The 8,341-nt window shown below is 51.8% G+C and overlaps 1 pseudogene; it reads right to left on the minus strand.

Annotated features, from left to right (window-relative positions):
* Positions 1-484: 484 nt before the first annotated feature.
* LOC119035152 (40S ribosomal protein S21-like) lies at positions 485-5,633 on the minus strand (annotated as a pseudogene).
* Positions 5,634-8,341: the final 2,708 nt, after the last annotated feature.

Consider the following 8,341-nt stretch of genomic DNA (forward strand, 5'->3'; position numbering starts at 1 on the left):
AAGGCCTCCCAAGTGGTCAAGTCTGGCTCAGGTTGCTCCCCACTGTGAGGAGACTTACCTGTCATGGACTTCCAACCATGCTTTGGGGGAAGAGAGAGGAAACTGAGGCAGCATTTGCTACCAGAGACAAGCTTTTTCTCCTGTGGCTCACATTCCAGAGGTCACTCGCTCATCCTTAGCTACAGTGGGGGGAGGGGGCGACACGGGACCGTAGTTACAATTCCTGAAACCAGGCAGAGGTCCACAACAACCACCTGTGTGAGCCAGCCAGGGAAATTCCTCTTTGCTAAGAGTTGATCCAGGGTGGCTGTGGGGTGCCTTGTGGCCTCCTCTTTTTCAGGTGCCCTTGTGTGAGGACGTGATGGTGGGGGTGTTAGGAGGGAAGGCAAGGAAAATAGCCCAGCTCCAAACCAGAGCAGCAGAGCACCCTCCCTGGAACCGCCCAGCTCTAGACTCCTTTTTTTGGCGGTGGGAGGATGGTTCACTATTTATTTATGACAAATTTCACATCCGTAACGCCCTCCAGTCGGAAGTCCTTTGAGATGATGCCATGGGCCTTGGCCAGTCGGAGAAGGGAGTCACCGGACTCGCCCAGCCTGCCAATGGCGGTTCGCAGAGGTTTTAAGCTGGCCCTTGAACCTGCGTGTCCCCTCCTCAACCTTGGCCACATTCATCATCTGGATGGCTGCGTAGTCCTCGGTGCCGGTGATGCAGTTGCTGGCAGAGCATTTTCATGGCAGGCACAGGTTTACAAACTCCCTGCAGGAGTCATTCTGCAGGTCGCGCCTGCCGCCACCACCCTGAGAGCATCCGCAGAAAGAACTAGACTTGTTTAATGAGATAATCAAGTAAGTACGCCATGAGTCAGATTTTCTCTTACACGCAGCCAAAACCATTTCTAACTGAGATGACCTTCCAGTTATGGATGTGGCGAGGACTACGTGAGGTAATGAAAAATACATCTGAAGCACCTGTCACAGTGCCGGCCCACGGTGAGTTTTCAGGATGTTGCCTCGTCTTATTATTTTTCACTGCCTTCCTTTTTTTTTTTTTTTTTTTACAGCTCAGGCTTTCTGCATTTTCATGCTGATGGAGTGTCCAGCTGTCCTGGCTACAACATCTTGTGGGGACAGGCAGGGTCTTGAAAGTAGCAGACACTCCAAATTCCCCTGACCCGTGAGGACCGACAGGGCCCTGCTAGGGACAAGACTGGGACACCCTCAGGAGTGAAGATGAGAGAAAACCTCCTCCCCCCACCCAACCCCCCCGCTGGAGCCCATGGTGAAAGGGCAGGGACTTCCAAGGGCTTGAGGGCTGAATGCAAATCCCAACATTGCCACTCATTTGCCAGATGACCCTAGTGAGTTGCTTTGCCTCATCTGTGCAATGGGCACATCTAAGTCTTCATGGGGTAGTGAAGCCCACATGTCAAGTGGACTCTTAGGAATTTCCCTCTTCTGTCCAGCTGTACCAGGGCCACCACCTAAGGACCATCATCCGGATGTTCTCCTGTGGGAGGCTCAGGGTGTCCAGATGTTCATGGTCCAGTAGAGACAAGACATCTGGGCAACTCTTCGATCCTGCCAAACCTCTGCTCTCTTATCGGGCTGCTGGAGGGCCATGAGGACAATGTCAAGATCCAACTCCTTCAGAAAATGGGGGGCTCTGACTGGGAAAGGGCAGCCCTCTCCTCCCACACCCCTGCCTCATCTCTTCCAGGAACCAGATCTGGTTCACGTCTGTACCCTAAAGGCCACAAACAAACTGTGTCAGGAAAGGAAAATATTATGCGTGCTATCTCCTTCAAAGCCGAAAACCAGACCCATAAGGGAGGGGCAGTTGAAAATATTTTTCTAATTAAAGCTCTAACTTTGTTGGTATCTTAGGCCATCTGAAACACTTTCTCATATTAACCCCTCTAATCTGCACAAGACCCTGTAACATGGATACCATTATTATTCCCAGTTTTCAGATGGTGAGGCCAAGGCTCAGAGAGGCAAAACGTATTGGGGAAAATGCCAGGGAGGAAAATGAAGAGGGAGCCAGAGGAGGCTGGGAGAAAGGGAGGGAAGGAAGGAAGTTAGTTAGTTAGTTAGTTAGTTAGTTAGTTAGTTAGTTAGTTAACCAGCTGGGACTTGGAAAGGACAACAGGACGTCACCTCCAGGGAATGAGAAGCTGGAACCAAGGGTACAGGGAACAGGAACCAAGGGACAGAAAATTCAGGACACCAACTATTTCCCTATCTTAGCCTTAGTTCCCCTTGAGTGTCTGGTTCTCCCAGGAGAGAATTTGATTGGCCGAGTTGATCATGTGCCCACTGCCCACCCACTGACCTCGGTGGACAAACCAAGTGGGAAAGTAGATTCCCGAAGGAGGACCGGAAGTGGGGTGGGCAGGTTGGAAGTTGGGCAGGGATGGCGGCAAGCCCACCTTACAGATGAGAAGTGGAAAGCCCGGAGAGGGACAAGGGATTGGCAGGGACACCGAGCCCAGGGACCGCGGAGTGGAGGCTCCCACCAGAAGCCCCCCACTGCCTTTCCCCTCCTGGGCTCCAGGCAGGCGGGGAACAGGAGGGCACTGTGCTCCCTGCAGGATGAATGGCCAGCTCCTGGGGGGTGTGCCGGACCCGATGAGGCCTCTCCAGAGCACAGGAAACCGCCTCAGACTGAGCCTCATTCAGGGGTGGAGGCCTTCTCCTCTCCCTCCGCCTTCACATCCAGCCCTGCCCCTCAGCTCCAGCCCTGTGTTTAAGAGAAGCCAGGGGGAAAACGGTTATTTTTCCAATATATAAAACACTTGTATGGACCAAATAAAACATGTCCAGGTTGGAGGCAACCCGAGATGGCTTGTTGGTAAGTGCTGGAATGCTCCTTCGTACACACAAATATCAAGGCCCTATTTACATGGATACAAATAGGGTTGCTAATGTCCTCACTTTAACTCTGGCTAGGCAAAAAAAAAAAAAAAAAGCTTTTTATAGTCTCTAGAGAGGCCATCTAGTACAATGGTTGGGAGCAGGGATGTTCTGGAGCCAGAGGGCCTGGGTTGAAATCCCAGCTCTGCCACTTACTGTGTGGCCTCAGGCAAGTCACTCAACCTCTCGGGGTCTCAGTTCCTCTTGGGGGGACTCCTGTAACCAGTGTCTGGCATATCGAAAACACAACCAAAAGGTCACCTACCATCTGCTGTCCATTGTCTGATCTTTTCATGAGCTTCACGTGGCAAGAAAGACAAGCTCTTGGGCTAGGCGAATAACATAAACCATTCAGGGGAGACCAGCTTCATGCAGACGCTGTGGGGGCAATTGTCCCCTCCCCTGCTTCTCTCCAGGAAGGTGTCTGCATCCACCTTGGTCACAGGAAAGCGGAGCTCCGGGTAGTGCCATTCAGAGGCTGCTCCCTCTGCACTGGGCTGGTGCAGGTGCATGAGCTGCTGGAATCCTTATAACCACCTGGGGCAGGAGGAATCACGACTCTCTTAACCAAAGTTGGGGAGCTCGCAAGCAATGCAGGTAACACGAGACTCCAGGATGTCCCACTCCAAAGCCTGGCTTTTCTCTGTTCTGATCAACTCTGTGTTCCCATTCCCAGTGATGGGACAAGATTCCAAAAGTATCATGTTCCAACTGACCCTTGTCACTTGATCCTGAAAGGAAAAATTCTCTCCCTACCTCATGGTTCAGAACGAGAGCCATTTGTCTACAAGTAATAGTTAAGATGTTTATCGTTGCTAGTGATAGGAACTCAACTCAAAAGTGGCTTAAGCAAAAACAAAACAAAACATAATGTATCGGCACTAGCAGGGAAAGTCCAGGAGTAGAATCCTGGCTTCAAGGAGCTGAGGGAAAGCAGCTTCAGGTACAGTGGGACCCAGGAACTCCAAGGATGTTGCTGGTACTCCTTCCACTCCATCTCTCAGCTCTGCTTGCCTGTGTGTTGGCTTTACCCTCAGGCAGCCTCTCCCTGTGCTGTGTAAGATGGCTCTTAGCTGCCCCGGCATCCTGCCAGCCTGGCAGCCCCAGTGGAAGGAGAGTCTCTTCGTCAGTACTCTAAGTGAAAGTCCGGGCTGTCTGAGGTTTGCCTTATTTAAGTCAGATGCAATTCCCTTTACTAATCCCTGGAGCCATAATGGGATGCTCATGTGGCCAGGCCCGGATCTCCTGCCCACTTCTAGAGGTGGGGGTGGGGACGAGGATAGTTTCACTGCATTGATCCCCTAATTAATGAACTCCCTGGACTCAAGCCCTTTGCAATGTGAGTTTATTTCACGTGCTCTGAGGCCAGGCTGGCCTCGAGGCTCTCTCCGGCCGATAGAATGCAGGGCTGTGCCTGTTCCAGCATTGGCCTCAAGAGTCCTCACCGGTTCCGCTCTCTCTCTTTTGGACCCTGCAGAGCCATCATGAGGACAAGCCCGGGCTAGTCTGCCTGAGGATAAGGGACCTCAGGGAAGATGGCCCAGCCCCCTGCAGTGGCCGACCTAGAGCATGCAAACTGAGTGGGGCAGGGGTGCTCCCTAAAATGAGAGATGGGTTCCATTACCAGCAGGGTGGGACAAATCTTGGGAAGCTATTGCTCTGTGATTACCATCCCCATTTTACAAAAGGGACACTGGAGAGAGAAAGATGAATTTGAACCTTGGCCTATTCTACCAAGTCTCCAAGAACAACCAAAATGTTAAGTCCAATGGGGCATAGACATGGATATTTCCATGCACCTGAGACAAAACAATCATGACAGTTGAATGATTTTAATTGAATTTCCTGGGAGCTGAGATAAAAAGGGAAAGATACTGAGTTGCATCAGCCTATTCCCTGATATTTAAAGAAGAAGAGGAAGAGGAGGAGAAAAAGAAAAAGAAGCTCTATATAGGCCTGTCTAGAGACAAATATTTGCCTTGCTTGACTCTAAGATGGAATCAAGGGCTCATTACACAAGGAAACTAACAAAAAAAAATGGTTGTTAAGGTAGGTGCTGTTCATTTCACTCTCCACAGAACTTGAAGTCCCCTGGTGAACTCAGGCATTTCTGGGAGGAACTCAGATAATGAGGTTTCTTTTTTTTTCCTTTCCTTTTCCTTCCTTCCTTCCTAACAACATAGAAGTTTACACTGCCTGTAGTGTAACAATTTAGAGGTCACTCATCCAGGGTTGGTGAGAAGGCTCAGCCATGTCCAACATGCAACTTCAGTCTCTTGATACAAGATAGTTGCTCCAGCTCCTGCCTTCACACCTGCCTCCCAGCCGCAGAAAAAAAAATGGAAAAAGCAAGAATTTACTTTTAAGTAATCACAATTACCACCTTGCAGGACTAGGACTGACAAAAGCCAAAGGGACAGAAGTAAGGTATGTCTGTAAATTAACTGAAAATTAACAGGCGGCCAAGGTTCCAATCCTGGCTTGACCATTTACTTGTATTAGTTTCACGTAGCTGCCACAAATTACCACAGACTTGATGGTGGACAAGAGCAGAAACATGTTCTCACGCAGTTCTGGAGGCCGAAAGGGCAGCATCGGTTTCCTGGGGCCCAGAACAAGATGTGGCAGGGGCCGTCCCTCCCTGGTGTCTCCAAGGGACAACCGCCCCTCACCTTTCCCACCTCCCGGTGGCTACCTGAATTCCTTCCTTTGCGACATCACGGTATTCACTGTAATCTAATCTCTGGCTCTATCTTCAGCTGCCTTTTCCTCCTCTGTGTGTCCGTCTACTCTTCCTCCGTCTTCCCCCAGTAAGGATACACAGGGCAGCATTTAGACTCCACTGGACAATGCAGGATAATCTTCTCATCTCAAAATCCTTAGTTTAATCACATCTGCCACGATTGTATCATCTACGGTGACATTTGCTGGTTCCAGGGATTAGTTAGGACCCGTAATCTTGGAGGTCCCCCATTCAGCCCACTACACCAGCTGTGGGACCTTGGCCACTGTCTCAGCCCTAATGGCGCCTTCATCTCTTTACTGCAAAATGACAGCAAACCACCTCATTGGCCTAGTCGGAGGGTTCCACGAATCAATCACACAGAGCACTTAAAACAGTGGCCAGCACATGAAAAGAGCTCTGTGTCAGCTTTGAATGTGATCAAGACTCTTCAGCCGGGACTAAAATCCCCACAAGGACAGCTTCCTGCTCTGTCCCGGTCACCGCTGTCTCCCAGCACCTGTCACAGGACTTCCACCAAGTAGGTGCTCAGTAAACATTTAAAGCACGCGTGCCACTGGCTGGCTGTGTGGCTTTGGGGAGGTTGTTTCTCCTCTCTGGGCCTGTTTTCTCCTCCCTGCACAAAGAGCTGCTGGTGGGAAGAGTCCATTTCTCTGGCTGGGAGGGTGCGTCCCTTTCAGGGGCAGAGGGTTCAGGGGTTAGGGGCCGGCCGTAGCTGCTTTCTCTCTGAGTCACTAGATTTCTCAGCTGGAGGCCAAGTGTCTAAATATTATGAACAAGCCGGCTGGAGATAAGGTGGGGAAAAACTGACCCGGAAGGCAAGCTGCTGTGCGGGACTTGGCTGGAACTTCGCCGAGGCACGACTTAGCACTGAGCACCTTCCGGGGAGTGTGGTGAAACCGTCGTCCAGACGCCTCTGTTCCCGGAGCCAGCATCTAGTCCAATCCTCGTGGCTCCCGTGGAGAAACTGAGGCCCCCAGAGAGTGAACACCGTGTCCAAATTTCTGCCGTGTGATGCTGCCGACGACAAGGCTAAGACCCAGGGTTCCTACCCGCCAGCCCAGCCCCTGCAGAGACCACAGAGGGAGGGGGAAGGCGGGCAGTGCCTTGCAAGCAGGGGAGCAGGGGGTGTGGCCTGTGCCAATGCCCAGGCATGAGAGACAGGCCGCAAACTCAAAGACTAAGGCAAAGGAGTGAGAGTTACGTGTCCAAAACTTTAAACACAGTTCTCAGGGGGAAAGGAAACAATTGATGGTTTGGGGAGGAAGAAACACAGGCTCTGGGAGTCTTTTTCCAGGTGTGGTGCACAGACCATTAGCATCAGAATCACCCAAGGCAGTGGGGGTGGGGGAGGCTGGGAAGACATTGTCAAAATGCACATTTCTGGCGTTCACTATGGACGGGCTCTCCATTTTAACAGGCCCCACCCCCCACCCCAAGGTGATTCTGAAGCACACCCACTATTTTACTGAGTACAGAGATGATTCCAGTTCAAAGGTCCAGACTCAGTCAAACCTGGTTGCAAATCCCAGCTCTGCCGCTTAACTTGCTGTGTGACTTTGGGCCAGTTACTGCACCTCTCTGAGCGTCAGTGTCCCCTCCTCTAAAAAGGAGACAGTCTTAGTACTTGCTTCTCAGGGTTCCTCTAAGGATTAAGTAAGATAATATACATAGAGCAGTTAGGACATTCTTAGCATTCAAAAACCACAGGTTTTAAGCCCCGGCCGGTGTGGCTCAGTGGATTGAGCATGGGCCTGCAGATTGAAAGGTCACCAGTTCGACTCCCAGTTGGGGCACATGCCTGGGTTGTAGGCCAGGTCTCCATTTGGGAGTGTGTGAGAGGCAACCGATATATCTCTCATAAATAGATGTTTCTCTCCCTCTCTTTCTCCCTCCCTCCCTCTCTCTCTAAAAGTAAATAAATAAAAAAACCCCACTGGTAGTGAGGGATTCGCTGCATGGAAGATGCAGTGAAGGGCAGCAAGCCAGGAGGCGGGGAGACCAGAGCAGCCGGCGCCGCAGGACTCTGAGCAAGGGGCTTTGGGTTGGGATGGGCTTGCGCGCGGTGTCTCCTTTGCACAGCACCAAGTGGCACCATTTCTGTACACTACACCCCAAAGGACGCCCCCTGGAGTCGTGCTAGGAAATGGTGTGGGGCTGGAGAGACGAGAACGCAGCCCACAGGGTGGAGGATGACTACCTTAGCAGCCATGGATCCGGCACTTGGCAGTGCAAGCCCCTGCCTGTGTTAACTGCTGCGTGACCTTCATCTCCCAACATCCCTATGGGGGGGGTCGCTGTCCCTGGTGTTTCATAACCTGGACGCTACTGACGTCAGTACTGGACAGTTTTGTGTTGCAGGACCGCCCTGTGCACTGACATTCAGCAACATTCCTGGTCTCTCCCTAGCAGAGGCCAATAGCACTCTCCCCTAGAGGTGACAACCCAAAGTGTCCCCAGACACTGTAAGTGCCCAGGGGGCAAAATCAGCCCCAGTTAGGGCCCACTGCCTTAGCCTCGTTCTACATACACGGAGGAAATGCAGGCGGACAGAGCCAAAGCACCTCACCCACGTGTACCCGTCCAGGAAGCAGCAGGATTCGGACTGGCGTCCGGCTGGGAGCTCCAGGTGTTAACCTCTGCCGCGCAGGAGGTCGGCTTCTGCAGCGGCAGACCCAGGCTG

Source organism: Artibeus jamaicensis, unplaced genomic scaffold (assembly GCF_021234435.1).
Source record: "Artibeus jamaicensis isolate MK-2021 breed Jamaican fruit bat unplaced genomic scaffold, CSHL_Jam_final contig_685, whole genome shotgun sequence".
In the NCBI taxonomy this organism is placed as follows: Eukaryota; Metazoa; Chordata; class Mammalia; order Chiroptera; family Phyllostomidae; genus Artibeus; species Artibeus jamaicensis.